Source organism: Equus caballus, chromosome 23 (assembly GCF_041296265.1).
Source record: "Equus caballus isolate H_3958 breed thoroughbred chromosome 23, TB-T2T, whole genome shotgun sequence".
NCBI lineage: Eukaryota > Metazoa > Chordata > Mammalia > Perissodactyla > Equidae > Equus > Equus caballus.
The window spans coordinates 20,410,071-20,432,433 of NC_091706.1; the positions used below are offsets into that span (position 1 = coordinate 20,410,071).

General features: G+C 42.3%; 1 long non-coding RNA gene across 1 annotated transcript; it reads right to left on the minus strand.

Annotated features, from left to right (window-relative positions):
* Nucleotides 1-7,833: 7,833 nt before the first annotated feature.
* Nucleotides 7,834-20,710, minus strand: LOC138920284 (uncharacterized). The gene is made up of 3 exons (XR_011431161.1): nucleotides 20,508-20,710; nucleotides 9,494-9,585; nucleotides 7,834-9,036 (listed from the first exon to the last, which is right to left on the minus strand). It is a non-coding gene; the product is annotated as an uncharacterized lncRNA (long non-coding RNA).
* Nucleotides 20,711-22,363: the final 1,653 nt, after the last annotated feature.

The window sequence follows — 22,363 nt, forward strand, 5'->3', positions numbered from 1 at the left end:
AAGGCTGCTGCTGCAGAGACTGCCTACCCATTGTCCTGGGCAGGAGAGAAGAAATTCTGCCTCTCTAGAAGAATGCCCTGCTGGGAACCAAGAGCCAGAGCCAGCAACAGGGACAGCTGAATGCTTGCGCTGGCGAGATCATTCAGAGTCGAAGCAGTGTAAAAGAGAGACAATTTCAAATTGGAGGATGGGGGCGATCTTTCCAAACGGATAAAATGTGGGAATGAGGCTGTAATGAACGCCCATGTAAGAAGTACCCACACGTGAAACGTCATGTCTGTAGGAGGTCTGGGACATGAGCAATCCACCGCAAAACCCCCGTCAGGCCGAGAGCACTGAGCGCAGTGCCTCGGAGCTACAAGCAATTTGTTTGCTGGTTTTTATAACCAAAAACCCCATGAAAAGTGCCTCTTATCCTTTTAACCAAAGTGGGTGGAATTTTTCCTACAGGATCATTTTTAAACACTGGAGGGAGACAGGCTTCTTCGGTGATCATTCTGAGTGGGGAGTTAAGCGAGGGTATATTGTTCTTTGTGGGTTTCCATATTTTCCATAAGATGCATGCATTTATTAGAAAATGTAGTTTTTCAACTTCTTTTAAGAGCAATGGAAGGAAATGTTAAACTGCCCCAAAGCACAGGTACACATGCACGCAAATATGCACATCTCACACACATAAATACTAAATACTCCCATTGTGTCTGTATTGTAATGGGACCCACCGGAGTGATCGCCTTGGAAACAATGCAGGGTGACAGAGCCACAGCTGGGTGCAGGCTGCTGTCAGACAGCCTGAGGAGTCCCTGACAGGAATGCTGACGGGAAGTTTTCAGGAGCACTCATGGCTGGCTTCTTACAGGATGTGCTGTGAAATCAGGTTGAAGGTTTAACCAGGCAAGAGAGTGAAGTGGGAGCTGGCAGGGATGAGGTGAGAAGAGACAGCCATTCCCCTCCTGAAAATGAGTCATCCCCAGGATGTATCCCACAAAAGAGCACTCAGGTCAGATTTGGTCCCTTCCCTGCCCCTCCCTTTGACAGATAAAACAGCCTTTCAGGGAGTCTGTACATTATTAATAATTATTTCAGGGATCCCAGGGGTTTGTGAGTTTAAGGGGAAGAACTAACTCTATTTCCTCTGAAAATCCCAAGTCCCAGGCCTTGATTCCTCTTACAAGACATCAGCAGGGATGTGGGAGCACTAAAGACTCTTGCCTCCTTTCTCTGGGCTCTGAGAACGTTCCAGCAGCTGTGCTGATGGGGGAACAAATACCTGTGGCCTTCCTCCAACAGTTCTCTTCTAGCCAACTGGACCTTTGACGTGACAGACTCCCACATCTACACGAGTCTCCTCTTACACGATATGGGAGGTGTCAAAAATGTGGAACAAAGGGGCTGGCCCCGTGGCCGAGTGGTTAAGTCTGTGCGCTCCGCTGCAGGCGGCCCAGTGTTTCGTTGGTTCGAATCCTGGGCACGGACATGGCACTGCTCATCAAACCACGCTGAGGCAGCGTCCCACATGCTGCAACTAGAAGGACCCACAACGAAGAATATACAACTATGTACTGGGGGGCTTTGGGGAGAAAAAGAAAAAAAATAAAATCTTTAAAAAAAAAGAAAAATGATGCATTAAAAAAAAAAATCTGGAACAAAATCTATACTCAAAACTGGTTTGCTCAATTTCAAATTCTACTAGTTTATGTTCAGTAGCTAAATAAACCATCCCTGGTTACCTAATTCTTGAGATTCATTTAAACCATGAAATTATATTTTCTATATTTTTAACGTTTTGTTCGATTATTTGTGAATGGGATCTTTCTTTTATATCCAAATTTATTGCCTTTTTCTCTAATAACTGGAAAGTTAGATATCTCTTCTTAGGCTAAGAGTTACCTGGATCATTTGACCTGAGCTTAAGTATATTTGTGAAAGAATTATCATCTGGAATTTTATTCACCTTAAATCTTAGATCTTAAACCTGAGTTCTCAGAATCAGGTTCATCAAAACAGCTACAACACTCATGCAGAAAACTAATTTAACTCAAAGCAATATGTACCGCTGTTTTATTAGTTTATAATCTAATAGAGTAAGGTACGTCTAATCTTCATTATATACCCTCAAAAATATATTAACAAACAGGTGATTGGAATCAGGAAAGAAATCTAATGTAGAAAGTCATGAATAAGTTCTAACTCTGCACCATACTGAGTACTGGAAGTGTCAGTAGTGAGACTGAGGAACTAAACATTTAATTTTAAATAATTTTAATTAAAAAACTCATGCCCATTCAGTTATTGGAAAATTTTTAAGTATATATAGAAGAACTTGGGTATGTGAATCTACTTTTTCAACTGTAAATTCTGTAAAGTCTAAATACAGATCAAGTATTTCTGATGAAAATTTAGCATCCCACTGGAGACACAAAATACACATGGGATTTCTGAGACTCAGGGTGAATAAAAATAGTGTAAAATCTCATTAAAACTTTTTAACATTGATTATGTATTGAAATTAACATATTTTTATATTGAGTTAAATAAAATTATGATTCAAATTAATTTCATCTTTCTTTTCATTTGGTATTAGTTTATTGAGGTCATATTGGTTTATAACATTGTGTAAATTTTAGGTGTACATTATTATATTTCAGTTTCTGTATAGACTGCATCGTGTTCACCACAAATAGTCTAGTTTTTATGTGATACCATACATACGGGCCCCTTTACCCCTTTCACCCTTGCCTCGCCACATTCTTCTCTGGTAACTGCCAATCTGTTCTCCTTATCTATGTATTTATCTTCCACATATGAGGGAAATCATACTGTATTTGTCTTTCTCTGTCTGACCTATTTCTCTCAGCATAACACCCTCAAGGTCCACCTGTGTTGTTGCAAATGTCACAATTTTGCCTTTTGTTATTTCTGAGTAGTATTCCATCATATATATACACCACATCTTCTTTATCGACTCATCCATGGATGGACATTTGGGTTGCTTCCACACTGTGCCTATTGTGAATAATGCTGCAATGAATGTGGGGGCGCATAAATCTTTTTGAGTTATTGATTTCATGTTCTTTGGATAAATACCTACTAGTGGATTAGCAACACCATATGGTGTTTCTATGTTTAAATTTTTGAGAAATCTCCATATTGTTTTCCGTAGTGGCTGCATCAGTTTGCAAGCCCACCAGCAGTGTATGAGGGTTCCCTTTTCTCCAAATCCTCTCCAACACTTGATATATCTTGCCTTGTTAATTATAGCCATTCTGATGGGTGTAAGGTGATGTCTTATTGTAGTTTTGATTTGCATTTCCCTAATAATTAGTGCTCTTGAACATCTTTTCACATGCCTGTTGGCCATCTGTAAATTTTCTTTGGAGAAATGTCTGTTCATATCCTCTGCCCATTTTTTGATAGGGTTGCTCATTTTTATGTTGTTGAGTTGTATGAGTTCCTTGTATATTTTTTAAATTAACCCCTTGTTGGATATAAGATTTGCAAATATTTTCTCCCAGTTGGTGGGTTGTCTTTTCATTTTGTTGATTGTTTCTTTTGCCTTACAGAAGCTTTTTAGTCTGATGGAGTCCCATTTGTTTATTTTTTGTTTTGTTTCCCTTGCCTGAGTAGACATGGTGTTTGAAAAGATACTGTTAAGACTGATGTCAATGAGTGTACTGCCTATATTTTCTTCTAAGAGTTTTATGGTTTCAGGTCTTATATTCAGGTCTTTAAACCATTTTGAGTTAATTTGTGTGTATGGTGTAAGACAATGGCCTACTTTCATTCTTTTGCATGTAGTTGTTTTCCCAACACCATTTATTGAAGAGACTTTCCTTTCTTCATTGTATGTTCTTGGCTCCTTTGTTTGCAGGATATTTGTCAAAGATAAGCTGTCCAAAGAGATGTCGTTTTACTTCTGGGATTTTAATTCTGTTCCATTGATCTGTGTGTATGTTTTTGTGCCAGTACCATGGTGTTTTGATTACTATAGCTTTGTAGTATATTTTGAATTCAGGGAGTAAGATACCTCCAGCCTTATTCTTCTTTCTCAGGATTGTTTTGGCTATTCAGGGTCTTTTGTTGTTCTATATAAATTTTAGGATTCTTTGTTCTATTTCTGTGAAGAATGTTGTTGGTTTCTGAGTGGGATTACATTGAATCTATAGATTGCTTTAGGTAATATGGGCATTTTAACTATGTTTATTCTTCCAATCCATGAGCATGGAATAATTCTTTCTAATTCTTTACATTTTTTTTTCAATTTCTTTCAATAATGTCTTATAGTTTTTAGTGTATAGCTCTTTCACCTACTTGGTTAAATTTATTCCTGGGTATTTTATTCGTTTTGTTGCTGTTGTAAATAAGATTGTTTTCTTGACTTCTCTTTCTGCTAGTTCATTATTAACGTATACAAATGCAACCGATTTTTATGTTGATTTTTTATGCTGCAACTTTACTGAATTGAATATTTCTAATAGTTTTTTGGTGGACTCTTTAGGGTTTTATAGATAAAGAATCATGTCATCTGCAAATAGAGACAGTTTTACTTCCTCCTTTAAAATGTGGATCCTTTTATTTCTTTTTCTTGCCTAATTGCTCTGGCTAAAACTTCTAGTACTATTTTGAATAAGAGTGGTGAGAGTGGGCTTCCTTGTCTTGTTCAAGTTCTAAGAGGAAGAGCTTTCAGTTTTTCACCATTGAATATGATGTTGGCTGTGGGTGTGTCATATGTGACCTTTATTATGTTGAGGTATTCTTTTTCTGTATCCATTTTATTGAGAGTTTTTATAATGAATGGATGTTGGATCTTGTCAAATGCTTTTTCAGTATCTATTGAGATGATCATGTGATTTTTATTCACCATTTTGTTAATGTAGTGTATCACATTGATTAATTTACAGTTGTTGAACCATCCCTGGAATAAATTCCAGTTGATCGTGGTGTATGGTCCTTTCAATGTATTGTTGTATTCGATTTGCTAATATTTTGTTGAGTATTTGTCTATCCATGTTCATCAGTGGTATTGACCTTAAATTTTCCTTTTTTGTGTTGTCCTTGTCTTGTTTTGGTATCAGGGAAATATTGGCCTTGTAAAATGAGTTAGGAAGCATCACATCCTCTTCAATTTCTCAGAATAGTTTGAGAAGGATAGGTATTAAATCTTCTCTGAATGTTTGGTAGAATTTGCCAATCTGTCTTGTCCTGGACTTTTGTCGTGTGGAGGTTTTCTTTTTTTGGGGTGATGTCCCTGAGCTAACATTTGTTGCCAGTCTTCCTCTATTTTGTATGTGGGATGCCACCACAGCATGGCTTGATGAGCAGTGCATAGGTCTGTGCCCATGATCCAAACCCTCAAACCACAGACCGCCAAAGTGCAGCATGCAAACTTAACTACTATGCCACGGGGCTGGCCTGAGGAGGTTTTAGATTACTGTTTCAATCTCTTTACTTGTGATTGGTCTATTCAGATTCTCTATTTCTTCTTGATTCAGTTTTGGGAGGTGGTGTGAGTCTAAGAATTTATACACTTTTTCTAGGTTAGCCAATTTGTTGGCATATAGCTTTTCATAGTATTCTCTTACAGTCTTTTGTATTTTTTTGGTCCCTTGTAATTTCTCGTCTTTCATTTCTGATTTTATTTACTTGAGTCTTCTCACTGTTTTTCTTATTGAGTCTGCCTAAGAGTTTGTCAGTTTGGTTTATGTTTTCAAAGAACCAGCTCTTAGTTTCATGGATCCTTTCTATTGTTTTTTAGCGTCTTTTAAAAAAAATTCTGCTCTGATATTTATTACTTCCTTTATTCTTCTTACTTTGGGCTTAGTTTGTTCTTCCGTCTCTACTTCTTTTTTGTATAGTGTAAGACTGTTTATTTGAGATTTATTTTATTTGTTGAGGTAGGCCTGTACTGCTATAAATTTCCCTCCTGGTAGCGCTTTTGCTGCATCCCATAACGTTTGATATGTCGTGTTCTCATTTTCATTTGTCTCCAGGTATTTTTTGATTCCTCTTTTGATTTCTTCATCGACTCAATAGTTGTTCAGTAGAATGTTGTTTGCTCTCCACATATTTGTGACTATTCCCACTTTTTTCTTGTGGTTGATTTCCAGTTTCATACCATTGTGCTTGGAAAAGACGCTTGACATGATTTCAATCTTATTAAGTTTATTGAGGCTTGCCTTTTTTTCCAAACATATGATCGTGAAGAATGTTCCATGTGCGCTTGAGAAGAATGTGTATCATGCTATTTTGGGATGGAACGTTCTATATGTATCTACTAAATCCATCCTGTCTAGTCTTTAACTTAAGGCCATTGTTTCCACCTTCAATTTCTGTCGGGATGACCTATCCATTGATGTAAGTGGGGGATTAAAGTCCCTTCCTACTATTGTGTTGCTGTCAACTTCTCCCTTTAAGTCTGTTAATGGCAGCTTTATATAATTTGCTGCTCCTGTGCTATGTGAATATATATTAATAAGTATCATGTCTTCTTGCAGGAATGTCCTTATTATCATTATATAATGCTCATCTTTGTCTCTTGCCCTCTTTTTTGTTTTGAAGCCTGTTTGTCTGATATAAGTACGGCTACACTCACACTTTTCTTTTGCTTGTTATTTGTTTGGAGTATCATCTTCTATTCCTTCTCTCTGAGCCTATGTCTGTCTTTAAAGCTGAGATGTGTTTCATGGAAGCAGAATCTTGTTGAGTCTTGTTTTTTAATCCATCCAGCTGTCCTGTGTCTTTTGATTGTGAATTCAATCCATTTACATGTAGAGTGATTGTTGATATATGAGGGCTTAATACTGCCATTTTCTCTGATGTTTTCTGGTTGTTATATATTTGCATCTTTTCTTCTTTCTTGTATTTCTGACTGTCATTTCAGTTTGGTGGGGTTTTGTGATGGTTTTTTCAGTATTTATGGTTTGTGAGCTTCCTCCAATTTTTTGTTTTGTGGTTACCATGAGGCTTGTATAAAAGATCTCCTAGATGAGATACTCCATTTTCTGATAGCCTCTTACTCCATTAGACTAGGCAGGGTCTGTCTTTTCCTCTTACCTTTCTATGTTTTTGTTGTCACAAATTATTCTTTTTTGTGTTGTGGGTTTGTCACCAAACTGAAGTGGTTAGAATTATTTTTGATTCTTCCTTCACCTTTATCCTTTATGGTATAATTATGTGTTTACTAACCTATTGTCTGTCTGTCTATTTATCTCCTCACTCAAAGCTTTGTAAACTTTTGCCTTTTTGTTTCAGGTAGGAGGGTTCCTTTCAATATTTCTTGTAAGGCAGGTCTGGTGACAATGAATTCACTTAGTTTTGTTTGTCTGGGAAAGCTTTTATTTCTCTTTCATAGCTGAAGGATAATCTCACTGGATAGAGTATTCTTGGCTGATTGTTTCTGTCTTTCAGTATTTTGAGTATCATTCTATTCCTCTTAGCCTATAGGGTTTCTGCTGAGAAAGCCACTGAAAGCCTGATGGGAGTTCCTTTGTAGGTTATTTTCTTCTCTCTTGCTGCCTTTATTATTCTTTCTTTGTCATTGACTTATGACAGTTTTAATATTACATGCCTTGGAGAAGGGCTTTTTGCATTGAGATAATTAGGAGTTGTATTAGTTTCATGTATTTGTATATCCATTCCTTCCCCAGGTTTGTGAAGTTCTCAGCTATTATTTCTTTGAATAAGCTCTCTGATCTTTTGTTCCTCTCTTCTCTTTCTGGTATATACATTATCCTTATGTTACTTATCCTCATTGAGTTGGATATTTCTTGTAGAATTTCTACATTTTTAAAAAATCTTAGTTCTCTCACCTCCCCCACGTCAATCATCTCTAGATTTCTTTTTTTTCAAGGTACGCTTTTTGGAGAGGAAGATTGGTCCTGAGCTGACATCTGCTGCCAATCTTCCTCTTTATTTTTTCTCCCCAAAGCCCCAGTACATAGTTGTATATCGTAGTTGTAAGTCCTTCTAGTTCTTCTATGTGGGATGCCATCACAGCATGGCTTGATGTGCAGTGTCTAGCTCTGCACCCAGGATCTGAACTGGCAAACCCTGGGGCTGATGAAGTGGAGCACATAAACTTAAGCACTCAGCCATGAGGCTGGCCCCCATTTCTAGATTTCTATCTTTGAACTCACTAATTCTCTCTCCCATATGGGCTGCTCTATTTTTAATGTTTTCTACATTATTTTTCATCTCATTAATTGTGTTCATCTCCAGAATTTCTGTTTGGTTTTTTTTTGGAGTTTCAATCTCTTCGGTGAAGTATTCCTTGTGTCCATTAATTTCACTCCTGAGCTGACCGAACTGTCTTTCCAAGTTTTTTGTAGGTCATTGAGTATCTTCATGACAGCTATTTTGAATTCTCTGCCAGTTTGATTGTAATCTTTTCTGACTTAAAGTTTGGCTTCTGAGGAGCTGTCATTTTCTTTCTCTTCTGCCATGTTACTATAGTTCTTCATGTTGTTTGATGAATTGATCCTCTATCAGCACATTGTGGTAGTACTAAACTTTCTTATTTGAGTACAGCTTTGGCTACTTTGGTTCTGAGCTGCTTCTGGTTGTATTTGAGAGCCTGCATTTTTCACTCTCCACTGCCTCTGCCAGAGGCATCATCAGTGCCCTCCTTGTCCCGCTTGTCCCCCTGAGGTTGCCAGTGCATTGCTGCTTATGATGTTACTGCAGTCTCAGGTGTTGCCACTGGGGTCACCAGGCTGCAAGCATTTCTGCTGCTTCTGGGGTTGCCTGAGTCTCATGTCCTCTACTGTCTTTCCGTGGGCTCTCCACATTCTCAGATGCTTCTGATCCTTGTATCACCTATGCTGCTGCTCCAAGGTTGTCTGGGGGTGCTGGTTGCTCTGCTGCTGGGGTTCTGGGTTCGTGGGTGTTGCTGCTGCTGCTGGGGGCCCAGGGACCTAGGGATTTGTGAGCAGCCCCTGCTGCAGTGGGAGCTAGTGTCAGGGCTGCTGCCATTGGGAGCTGGGTTACCACTTCTGCTGTGGTTCCTGAAGCCTCTGGTCACAGGTTCACCTGCTACCACTGGGGTTGAACAGAGAATAAACAAGGAGAGGTCATTATTCCCATTCACTCACGCAGCCTCTGTTCTCTGGTGCTAGCCGGCAAGGTTTTAAAAATCAGTTCTGGGTGCACAACCCCAGGAAAATCCGAGTTTTGAATGTTGTCCCCACAGTTGGAAAGACCTGGCCACTGCTAAGGGAGTGGGAGGGGGCACCCACATTAGATCTTCTGGGAGATGGGCAGGGACCAAGCTGTGCCTAATGTATTTGGTCCTGGTGGGTTTGCTTGCAGTCGTATGGGCTGGGTCCACTAGGGAACAGGTAAGGACCAACCTGCACCATGGTTTCTGCTCTCCCAGAGTCTGCTCACAGACACACATGTCAGTGTGAGGATCCACGCCCCAAATCACTGCTGAAAGGAAAGGGGTAGGGGGCTGATCTCTTGTTTCCACTTCTTACCAGGGATCCAATCTACCCACCTTCAGATGTATAGATGCATAGATCTCTTAGTCATCCTGTTGTGTTCTGTAGGGAATCCTCTGTTGGTCAATGGATGTCCAGTTGGTTGTAACTTAGAAGGGAGAGACAAAGGGAATAACTCACTCTCCCATGATGCTGACATCACTCCCACATTAATTTTTCAGAGAAAAGAACTACATCCTGAAATTCTTATAAGTGTGCAATGTTCTTTCATGGGAGCGTTATAATGCATTCAGGTTATACAGCTGAGCTATCAAGCTAATGGCTATAACATGAAATTTCTTACAGATATAATTACCTACACTTCTTCTGTAGAAAAATGACACAAATGTGTCAATAATTACATTATACAAAATTAAGCATTTTAAACTAAGCAGTAATGTTTGAAATTGTAACACCACCATCAGCCAACACCCATCATGAAAACCCATATTTGCTACCTTTGGGTAACAAGGGGCCTGCTGTGAAGGAAACAGCAAGGCAATCACAACTTCTGCAGCCAAGTGTCCTCATTGAGAGACGCACCAGGTTAAGTGACTCCATGCAGTTGAGTAGAGAGGAAAGGAAAATCAATTCTAAGTTTAGTATGACCCTTTTTGCTCTGTAATGAATTTACCTCCTCCTTTCAGTGCAACTCTAAATGAGGCACAATTTAAATCAAGAACCAAAATTTGTTACTTATGGAAGTAACTTCTCTCAATTGCCTGAATCATTAACTTCTTTTATTTATCTATTTATGGGCCTTGTTCTGGAAAGGATTTAAGACAGGAAACATTAACTGTTTCTAGGTAAAGAATTGGAATGACTCACAAGGCTGGGCAATGTCAATAGGGGGAACACACAAATACCTAAGTTCTGAAGGCGACTGCATCCCATCATAAGTACTAATGGTACCTACTCTGAATGATGCCTTGCGCTCGGAGCTGGGGATACGGTGGGGAGTACAACAGAGAAGGTTCCTGCAAGTGATGGAGCCTATATTCTGAAGGGGCACCCACCACCAAAAGTGAAGTTAACATTCCAGGTAGTCTGGCAAAACTCAAGTCTAATTGGAGAAGAGATACTCTGAGTCTTGATATTTGCCTCCAAACATCTGAACAACCATATTTTATAAGAAAAAAGAGGGATTTGGTGTGGCTATAGGCCATGAATGGCTACTCTGTGTTAAAGTCAGAAAGGTGCCAATATGGGCCAATAAAAGGAAGAATTTTTTAATAGATAGACTTGTCCAAGAATGGAATAGAGCACATTGTAAGGTAATGAGCTCCAGTCACAAGAGGTACAAGCAGAGGTGGAAAGACTCATCCAGTATGTTACGTGGAAGTTGGCTGTGATGGGTAAAAGCAGATGTTCAGGGACATTAGAGATTCCTTCCAATTTTATGATTCAGGAGACTTCAAACACAAAATGTACCTTGACCATCTCAGCTCTCATAATTTTACCTTTAAACAGAAGCTTCAATGGTCATATAGTGATATAATAGGCCATAATTTCCTTGGTTTTCTGCTATTCAGAGTCAGAAACACTAAGCATTGATTTCTGATCACTATGCTGTGTTTTGGGCACCAAGTGGCTTCAAAATGCCAACTGCCTCTCTAAAAAAAGAGGGAAATCTTTTAAATAAAAAAAGCACTGTAGTAATTGCCAAGGCACACCAGCCATGAGGGCAAAGGCAGGTCTGCAAATACTACTGATATTCGAAGCAAAGACTCTCTTGGTAGGCAGAATTTCTAAGGTGGCCCCCAATAATGTCCTGCCCTAATCCTTGGAACCTATCACCATGATGAGAGAACAGTCTCATGCTTCTGCTGTGCTACATGGCACAGCTGACCTTCACACAGGGAAGTGATCTTGGATTATACAGTTTGGCCAAACATAATCACGTGAGCCCTAGAAGCCAAGACCTTTCTCCAGCTGGTGGCAGAAGAGAAGTCACAGAGAGTTAAAGCATGAGAAGAATTCGATGCACCATTGCTGGCTTGAAGATGGAGAGGCCACATGACAAAGAATGTGGGTGACCTCTGGAAGCTGAGAGTAGCTCCTGGTCAACAGCCAAGAAAAGGGGGACTTCGGTTCTACAATTGCAAATAACTGGATTTTACCACCAACCTGAATGACCTTGGACACAGACTCTTGCCCTGAGCCTCTAGATAACAGCCCAGCCCAGCCGATGCCTTGATTTTAGCTTTGTGATTCCCTGAGCACAGAACCCAGCTGAGCCCACATTGTTTTAAGGCACTCACTGTGGTCATTTGTTACACACCAGCAGATAACCAATCCAGAATCCAAATGATGAAGATAAAGCATTTTAAACCAGACCTAAGAGCTGGAATGACCGACACTCATGAGCCACACCTCCACTAGCTAAGTGAACCAGGGGAGTCCAGTCCCTGAGGAGTCTGAGGAAAGTGCACCCTGGTTGACTTAGGTGAAATCATGGTGAGAAAAGGCCCACCTCCACCTCACACCCGTAAGAATGGCTATCATCAAGAAGATGAAAAAATAAGTGTTGCGAGGATGTGCAGAAAAGGGGATCCTTGTGCACTGTCGGTGGAAATGTTAACTGCTGCGGCCACTACAGAAAATGTTATGGAGGTTCCTCAAAAATTAAAAGTGGAACTATCATATGATCCAGCAATCCCACCTCTGGGTATATTTCCCAAGATATGGAAGAGATATATGCGCTCCCATGTTCACAACAGTCAGTATATGGAAACAACCTAAGTGTCCATCAACAGATGAATGGATAAAGAAGATATGGTCTATTTATACAATGGAATAATTTTCAGCTATTAGAAAGAAGGAAATCCTGTCATTTGTGACAACATGGATGGACCTTGAGGGCATTATGCTAAGTGAAATAAGCCAGACAGAGAAAGACAAATAGTTTATGACTTCACCTGTATGTGGACTCTAAAAATTCTGAACTCATAAAAACAAAGAGTAGAAAGGTGGTTACCAGGGGCTGGGGTGGGGGTGGGGCATTAGTGAGATATTCCTAAGGGGTAAAGACTCACCACTAAAAGATAAATAAGTTCTGAAGATTGAATGCACAGCAGAGTGATTGTGGTCAACAATATTGTATTATGTACTTAAAATTGCTAAGAAAGTAGATCTTAAATGTTCTTACCACAAAAAAGAAATAATTATGTGACACAATAGAGGTATGATCTAACACTATAGTGGTAATCATATTGCAGTATATAAATAGATCAAATCAACATTTTACATCTAAATCTTACCCAAGGTTATATATCAATTATATCTTGATTAAAAAAAGGAAGAAAGGCCTAACTCATTCCCACAAGAAGGCCAGGGGGAAGGCACAGGGGGAAGCCCCAGTAGGGGCCCTGGGTGATCAATGCTGGGTGAGACTCTCCTGCTCCTCAGATGAGAGGGCTGCCCTGCAGCTGGTGACAGTGGGTGTGGAAGGTGAATTATGAGGAAACACTTGGGGTCCTACTGTAATTTCAGGTGTGCAATGAGTGTTCCTGACACCCAGATGTACAGTGCTCTGCTGGGGTTTGTGTTCTGTGGTGACAGCCCTCATAGAAGAAGAAGGTGGGGGCTGGGGACTAGGGAAGCCCTTGCCAGCTCCCCCTCCAAGGCCAAGACCATGTTTATCTCCTGAGCTTGAAATTCACACAAAAGTAGAGCCATCTGTTCTGGACCACTGCACATTCTGGCAGCCTTGGGCGTACTGAACCTTCTCACCACACAGGACACATCTCCTCTGGAGTAGTGCACTAGCCTCCTAAGGGGTCTCCCTGTCATTGCTCCTGTCGCCCTGGGCTTACTCCTAACACAGCAACTGAGGGATCCTCCTAAAACACACAGTCTGAGCAGGCCAGCCTCTACCAGAGCCTTCCAGTGGCCCCCAAGTTCTCCCAGTGACCTGTAACACCCTCATGTTGGGCCCCCACTCCCTCTCTGGGCTTCTCTCCCAGCTCTATCCCTTCACTCACTCCACTCCCTCATGTTCCTCAAACACACCATGCTCCCTTCTGCTCTAAGACCTCTGAGCCTCTTCTCCTTTCCAGAACACTCTTCTCCCAGATATCCACTCAGCTCTCTCCCTCACTTCCTTCAGCCTCTGCTCAGATATCACCTCAGGAGAGAGACCTTCCCAGACCACCTATGGAGAACACCCCTCTTCCCTGCTCTGCTGCACCCTAACCTACTTACCCAGCTTTATCTTCTACACAGACCTCATTAGCACCTGTCACGACTTTGATTTGCATGAGTATTTGCTTCCTGTCAGCCTCTCCCCACAGAACAGAAGCCTCACGAGGTTATCTCGTCTGGTCCACCGCTGTTTCCCAAGATCCCCTTTGGGTACCTGGTACAGCGAATATCAGATGAATGAATGAATGACAGGAAGTCTTCTAGAAGATATTGGGTGGTCAGACTGGGTCAGCTAGAGTCAAACAGCAAGCAATGTTGGGTTGAGAAGACACCAATATAGGGGATGTCAGAGTTGCTGCATGAAGTTCAAAGACATACTTTCCCTATTCATTCTTTCAGTAAACAATTCCACGCATCTACTTTGTGCCAGGTGTCTATTCCTCTCATGAGAATTTCTTTCATGTCAGAGGAGAGCACCCCTCCTATAATAATGCACCATGAAACAGATATTTTACAATGATCCTCATAGTACAATGGAATAGTCTAGAAATACCCATGCTACTGGGAACTAGTGTAAAATGTGTCATACATATATAAACACGTGAGAATGTTCAGAACTGCTAACTTGCAAGGTCTCTCTTGCCTTTTCCAGCCTAATTATTTCCTCAGATTACCAGCTTGTTTGTCTTCTTTGGGCTCCTCAATTTAGAATGAGTCCACAAGGGGGAATTTCGCCCTCCAGTCGGATCAGAGAGTGCTCAAGGATACGGAGGCCATGGAAACCCGCTGGTGACTCGGGAGTGTTCCATGATTAGCCAGGTGCCAAGGCCATCTGATGGGCAGCTGGGGCCACAGGGTTTACTAAGAGGATGACTTACAGATGGGAGGGGAGTTGTGCAGGCTGAGCAGAGGGGCAAGAGGACAGGTGGGGCTGGGAGAAATGGGAGAGCCACCAAGGTCATCCTAATAAAGTGATCAGGTTTCCACCTCATGACTCTACAGCTGCACCTGGTCTGCATTCTCATCACAAGAACCACATTCTCAAAAAGGTCAGCTTCAAAATCATCAAAAAGTGATCTGTCATGGTGCTGCTTGAGCACTTCATGAAGAATATTTGCAAACAGTCTCCTCTTCTCTAGGCACATTCCCCTTGAGTTGCCTAAACTTTTAAGTTCCTTCCCAGGACGTGGGAAGAAAATTTCCTGCACCGTGGGCTTACGGGTCTGGAGAAGGCAGGTTCTTCAAGTTCACACAGATCATGGCTGTGGAAGAGCTCGTGAGAGCCCTGGAAACCCCATCACATAGAAGTCTCATTGTGGAACAGACAAACACCTACTGGAGGAACGGCAAAGGGGAAGGTGGAGTGTGCCAAGGACAACTTGAGCAACCGCACCAACTCGTGATGAACGTCCACTGCCTGCCAGGCCCGGGCAGCTGCAGCGCGGACGGCTCTGACCTTTTCAGCTGCAGCAGCAGGACGACCACCTCATCCCTGGACGGGTCTGCGAATGGTCCCGGCCTGTCCTGTTCTCACAGAAAAGCTTTCCAAAAACTCCAAAAGCCCCTAAATATTTAGCTGGCTCTGTGTACTTAAGAGTTTACTATTTATTAAAAAAAGTTAAAGTTAAACCAGTTTGTAATGGCCCAAACTGGCAACAACCTAAATGTCCATCAACACTAGAAAAAATAACTAAATAATGTCATATTCATAGAATTGACTCCCATACATCAGTGAGAATTAAAGAATTACAACTACAAGCAGCAACAAGGATGCATCTCAAAAACACGACAGTGTGCTCAGGGAGCCAGACGCAAGAAGACAACCGGGTGCCGACCGCATGATGCCTTTATGAGAAATTCTATGAAGTTCACCAACGGGCACCTCTAACCTACGGTGTTGAAAGCCAGGATGGTGGTCACCCTCCAGCAGTCGCACCCGAGAGGAGGCATGATTAGGGCTTCCGGGGTGCCAGTCATGGCGTGTTTCTGGATCTGGGCACCATCACCCAAGAGTGTTCGCTTTATAAAAGTGTGTCGTGTCACTTATAATTTTCCATTCTTTTCCATATGCATGTCATAATTTCACTGTTAGAAAAGCAGTTCACTGATTACTCTTTTGAATCTTCTTAATAAACATGTACTGAGTTTACATCGGCCTGCAAACCCCTGTAGGACTGGCCCGACCATCTCTCTCACTTCATCTCCTGTTGCCCTTCCGCTTGTTCACTCAACTCTTACTGTTCTCTCTCACACCACCCAGGGCCTTGCACTGGCTGATCCTTCTGCTTGGAATGCTCTCGCCACAGATATCTGCAGGGCCTGATTTCTCACCTCCTTCACATTTTATTCTAATGCAAGGGATTGACAAGCTGCAGGCTGGGCCAAACTTGGTCTACTGCCCATTTCTGTAAATGAAGTTTCATGAGACACAGCCATGCTCATTCCCGTATGTAATGTCTAGGGCTGCGTTTGCACTAGGACGTTGTGGAGTAGTTGGCCAGCAAAGGATAAAGTGTGTACTCTCTGGTCCTTTGCAGAAAAAGTTCGCCAACCCCTGCTCTGAGGCCACCTTCCCAGGGAGGGCTTCCCTGACCTCGTTTAAAACTGGAATCCACTGGATGTGGAGAAAAGGGGACCCTTGTGCATTGCTGGTGGGAGTGTAAGTTGGGGCAATCAGTATGGAAAACAGTATGGTGGTTCTTCAAAAAATTAAAGAGAAAACGACCATATGATCCAGGAATTCCACTTCTGGGTATTTACCGAAGGAAAAAGTCAGTACATTGAGAAGATATCTGCATCCCATGTTCACTGCAGCATAATTCACAATAGCCAAGACATAGAAACAGCCTAAATTTCCATGGATGGAAGAAGAAGAATATTATTCAACCACCAAAAAGAAGGAAATCCTGCCATTTGCAACAACCTGGATAGACCTTGAGGGCAATATGCTAAGTGAAATAAGTCAGAGAAGGACAAACCTCATATGATCTCATTGATGTGTGGAATCTAAAAATAAAAGAATGCATAGAGACAGAGAACCGATGGATGGTTGCCAGAGGCAGAGGCTGTGTGGTAAGTGAAATGGATGAAGGCCATCACAAGGTACAAACTTCCAGTTACAAGATGAATAAGTCCTGGGGATGTAACGTACTGCAAGTGCACGCTAGTAAAAATTTCAAGAGAAACTGGAATCCATCCCCACTCCCCTTCCCTCCCACTTTGCCCCTCCCCTCTACATTTCACCCAAAGCGTTTACCAACAACTGGCAGACTCCAGATATTACTGTTGTTGCTGCTGTTTTAAATGTTTCGGTCTCCCCTCAGGAGAATGTAAGCTCCATGAGGGCAGGGCTTTCTGTGTGTTTTGTTCTCTGACTGTGACCCTGGCACCTCAAGCAGGGCCTCACACAGAGTGATAATTCTATAAACGTGTGGGAGCAGTGAGAGCACTGGACTCAGCTGATGTGCCAGGTGCTACGCTGACCAACTTTATCATCTTTAGCTCATTTACATTCTTTGCCTCATTTAGAGGATTTTTTTTCCTAGTGTGGGTAGGTCTAAGTTAAAATGAGATCTTTGGCAGGCATAATTTCTTTTAAAATTTCAGTGGATTAGGGGTAGCAGCAGCCATGGTAGAAAGTATTCAATATTAGCATCTGACCCTGAAGAGCGGGGATGAGCTTAAGAAAGAGAGGGGTGTGATATTAGGTTTGTCTACTTTAAGCCAAAATAAATTGCAAAGCTGAAGAGCCCCTCTGAAGAAAGAACCATCCTTGGGAGCAGCTCATATGATCGTGGGGTCCTATGGCCCTCATCCTGGGAAAAGCAGGAGCTGACGGCAGCAGAGTTTGAATTCTTGGCTCACTTCCAGAGTTATTTTCCAATTCCTCAGTAAATCTTCACTTTCTCTCACAGTGAAACAGATCCAAGGATGGGATCTCTCAGTATTACTTTTTACAGCTACCTGTGAATTTACAACTATCTCTAAATAAAGAATTTAATTAAAACTACCTTTCCAAGGGTTTGGCTATGCTTATCTCTTCATTCTTGAGGACACAGGAAAGCTGGAAAACACACACATTCTTCTGTGCTGTGGGCTTGATGTACAGTGTCTTCACAAAAACGCTTGTGACCTTAGAAACTTTCATAACTAATGTTGTAGGCATGACAGGACAACTCTGTAACTGACTTTTCAAAGCAAATTGCTTTGAATCTTCATTTTTCTAGTGGATCATGTGATAATTAAAAATGGCCAGTACAGCTGAAGGCCAGCTCTGACAGTGGCTAAGAGAGTGAGGGCCTGGGCAGTGGTTCGGTCACGGTCCACCACCTCCAGCCCTACAGATGGAAAACGCTCAGGGTGGCGGACGCCCATGGCCATGAGGCTGCCTGAGGAGAGTTGGGCTCCAGAGACAGCCCCACTCTCCTCACCTGTTCAAATGTTAACCCCAACAGAACATCCAGCCACCTAAGGAAAAGTTTCCTGTCAAGATGCAGGTTGAAGCCATCAGGGAAATGCAAACCCAAGCCACAGTGCAAATTCGCTTCACCACGTCACCCCACTAGGATGGCTACAATCAATAAGTGAGATAATAGCAAGTGTTCCAGGTGAGGACATGGAGAAATCACAGCCCTCACACACTGTCGGTGGGAATGTAAAATAGTGCAGCCACCATGGAAAACAGTCGGCCAGTTCTTCAAAATTTAAACATACAGTTACCACATAAACCAGCAGTTCTAGCCACTCCTGGGTAAATGAAAACATACATCCACACAAAAATGTGCACACACGCGTTCACAGCAGCAGCATTCATAAGAGCCAAAAAGTGGAAACAACTCAAATGTCCATCAACCAATGAACGGACCGACACATTGTGGTACATCCATACAATGGAAAATTATTTGGTAATAAAAAGAAATGAAATCCTGAAACAACAACGTAGAGGAACCTGGGAAACCTTATGCTAACTGAAAGACTCCAGTCGCAAAGACCTCACGTTGTATGATTCCATCATATGATCTGTCCAGAACAGGCAAATCTATGGAGACAGAAAGCAGATTAGTGGCTGCCTAGGGCCGGGAGAAATGCAGGGGTTGGGGGAGTGACAACCAAGGGGTCTGATGTCTCCTTTGGAGGGGATGAAGCATTCTACAATTGACTGTGGTGGCGGTTGCACAACTCTGTGAATTTACTGAAAACCACTGAATCACACACTTTAAATGGGTGACTTGTGTGAGATGTGCATTATATCCCAATAAAGCTGTTAAACAGATGTGAGAGGATGCCGCTCAGAGACTCGGAACAGGCCTGACCCTCATTCACAAGATGCACCTGGGCCCTCTTGAAAGTTCTGCCCTGGCCCGGTTACCTCACCAGCCTGAGCCCGGCTGTGGGGCCTGCATCTTCCCAGTTCTCCTCCTTCCCTGCTTAGTGAGTGACTTAGGAAACGACCATAAACTGAATGTGAGACCTTTTACAAAATACAACATGCTGTATAAATTCACCATAATCCGCCTCAGTTGGTCCCCAAACAGCATAAAGCCGAGGAGGCGGGAAAGCAGTGAGGCTCGGAGCGCCCAGAGAGGATGGAGTTTGCCAGGATGGGGCGCTCATTAGGCCTCTTCTCTCTGCTGGAGCTCTCCAGGTAGGAAAATGCATCAGACTGAGCGCTCTCTGCGCACCCAGAAGGGGAAAATGGCTCTCGTGTATTTTGCAACATATGACATAACAAAAATAAAAAGACTCACAACACGCAGGGGCCATCCAGAGTGAGAGGAAAGAAAAACAAAAAGGTGAGACACATGGCTGACGGCTGAAGGGTGGTTTTCCCTCCCCCATTCATTAACAGGAAAATAAGTGAGTAACTGCTGAACCGCTTGACTTTAACTTCATGCACAATTTTCAGTTGGGATTCAATGCCAGGAAGTGTTTCTACCACAGCACCTAAATGATTCACAACTGCTCAAAATATCTCCCACGAACCTGCATCAGGGATGAACCCACTCCCCAGCACTCTGTTGACAGGCTCTGTGTCTGTCTGTGTGTGTGTGCATGTGTCTCCATCTCAGTTCCTGAAGAGCAGGTGCCTGGTCTCCTACCATCGCTGGACCTCACCTGGAAGGCAGAAACCTGCTCTTTGGCCGGCCCCCTTTCTGAAGGTACCGCTTAGCCTGATATCTCTAGGGATTACACTTTACTTTGTTAAACTTCTTAGTCTTGGTCAGAGCAGGGTTCAAATCTCAGCCCCCCACTCACTGGCTCTGGGACTTGGGACAGGATACATTTCTGTGGCCCATTTTCCGCACCTGTAACACAGAGACATGGATTCCCACTTCATAGGGCTGCTTCTAGGATGAAATGAAAGGAAAGGAGCTTAGCAGGGGGGCTGGCACTGTAGCAAGTACTCAACAGACTGTGGCAGTCCCTGTCACCACTGCCATGACTATTTGGTAAAGTGTGTTCACGTATGGATTCTTTCAGCTAACCAATGTTTGTGTTGAGCACCTGTGGTGTCCCAGGCGCTGGGGATGTTCTAGACCCTGGGAGGCAGCAGCATCCCTGCCCCCATCTACCTGGGAAGACAAGCAAGCAGGCACCCGAAGAAAGGAGTTAATAAACAGCCATAAGTGCTATGAAAAAGTGACAAGGAGCAACACAATCAGGAGTGTCACTTTAGAGAGAAGACTCCAACAGAGTGTGTGATGGAGGGTTAAAATTGTGTGTTTCCATAAATGCTCATTGGTTGATCAATTGATCAACTGGAGAACCTTTCTAAGCCCTCCTGCAAAAGTGAGGTGAGGGACGAGTGGTCGGACATGCACCTGATACCCTCACTGCATCCCACTCACACACAACTGAGAAATCTCCAGGACTTCCCTTTCTGCTCACCTCCTCCCTGAGGCCAGGCCCCTTTCCTCTTGTCCCCACTGTGTCGGGTCCTCAGGGATCTACGTGAATCACTATTCCTTGAAAGGAATCTCACAGGTCAGATGTCTTTCAGCATCTCTGACTCTTCTTCTCACATCACTGAGGGAGTCCAATTTTAAACAGGGTCCTTGGGAGGAAAGGTCCTCTCTGAAGACATCCTGAGTCTGAAAGACACAGAGGCAAGCAGAGAAGGGGGAACAGCATTTATTCCGGTCACACTGGAAAGGAGAAAAACAGAATGATGCAACGGAAGAAGCAGGGAGGACATTCCAAAAAACTGGGATGTGAATTCCATTCATCCAGCACAAATACAAGCCCAGGTCATTCTGGCCCATACAAAATACCCCTCAATGGGGTTGCTATTATTCCCTAATAAAAGACAGTCAATATTGTTTTCTAAAACAGAAAATTCTGGAAGGATGCACGAAAAACATCTGTTGAGAGTGGTAACCCCTAAGGAGTCCATCTGGGGTCAGGTACAGGAGGGTGATTTATTTTTCATTGAATCATCTTTTGTATTATTTGAACTTTCGCTATAATAATTATTAAAGAGAATTATTGTGCTCTATAATAATTATTAAAGAAAATAGCTATTATCACTAAAATAGATGATGGGAAATTACCGATTTGAGAGTTGCTGTTTATTAATCAATGATTACAAGTTCTAGGAGTTACTATCCTTTGTCTAAACCATTGGATGATCCAACAATGTATAAAAAGAATTACAGACCACAACCAAGTGGGATTCATCCCAGGTATGCAAGGCAGGTTTGCCACTAAAAATCAATCAATATAGGGGCCGGCCTGGTGGTGCAGCGGTTTTTTGCACATTCCTCTTTGGCAGCCCAGGGTTTGCCGGTTCGGATCCCGGGTGCGGACCTACACACCACTTATCAAGCCATGCTGTGACAGGCATCCCACATATAAAGTAGAGAAACCATGGATGTTAGCTCAGGGCCAGTCTTCCTGAACAAAAAAAGGGGGATCGGCAGCGGATGTTAATTCAAATCTTCCTCAAAAAAAAAAAAAGGAAATCAATTAATATAATCAACCACCACAACAAACTGAAAAAGAAAAATCACACGATCATATTAATAAATGCAGAAAAATTTATCTGACAAAATCCAATACCGATTCATGTTAAAAACTCTCAGTAAACTAGAAATAGAGGAAACTTTCTCAACTTGACAAAAAATAGCTACAAAAAAACCTGCAGCTCGTATCACACTCAATGGTGAGAAACTCACAGCTTTCTCCCTAGGATCGGGTACAAGGCAAGGATGTCCCCTCTCACCACTCCTTTTTCAATGTCACACTGGAAGTCCTTGCCAATGCAAAAAGGCAACAGAAGGCAATAAAAGGCATACAGCTGGGAAGGGAGTAATAAAACTGTTATTGGTCACAGATGACATGATTATCTATGTAGAAAGTTTGAAAGAATCAACAAAAGAAATCCTGGAAATAATAACAGCAATGTTGTGGGATACAATGTTGATACAGAAACGTCAGTCTCTTCCCTATTTACCAGCAATGAACAGTGGAATTTGAACTTCAATCATTGTATGTCACTTATTTCTAGAACAAAGGAAAAACATAGCAGTGGTGACCATGCTCACGTCAACAATGCCTTATCATGAGGAGAAAAGAACCATGCAAACAGGTGTCTGGAGGCCTTGGTCCCGGTCCTCTCTGTCACTCACCAGGTTAAGTGCATCCTTCTCTGGACTTCAGGTGCTCCTGAGAAAGATGCAGGCATTGGACTAAAAGTCGAAAATCCTTTCCAACTTCCTAAGTCCTCTCTGACAATAAAGGCATGT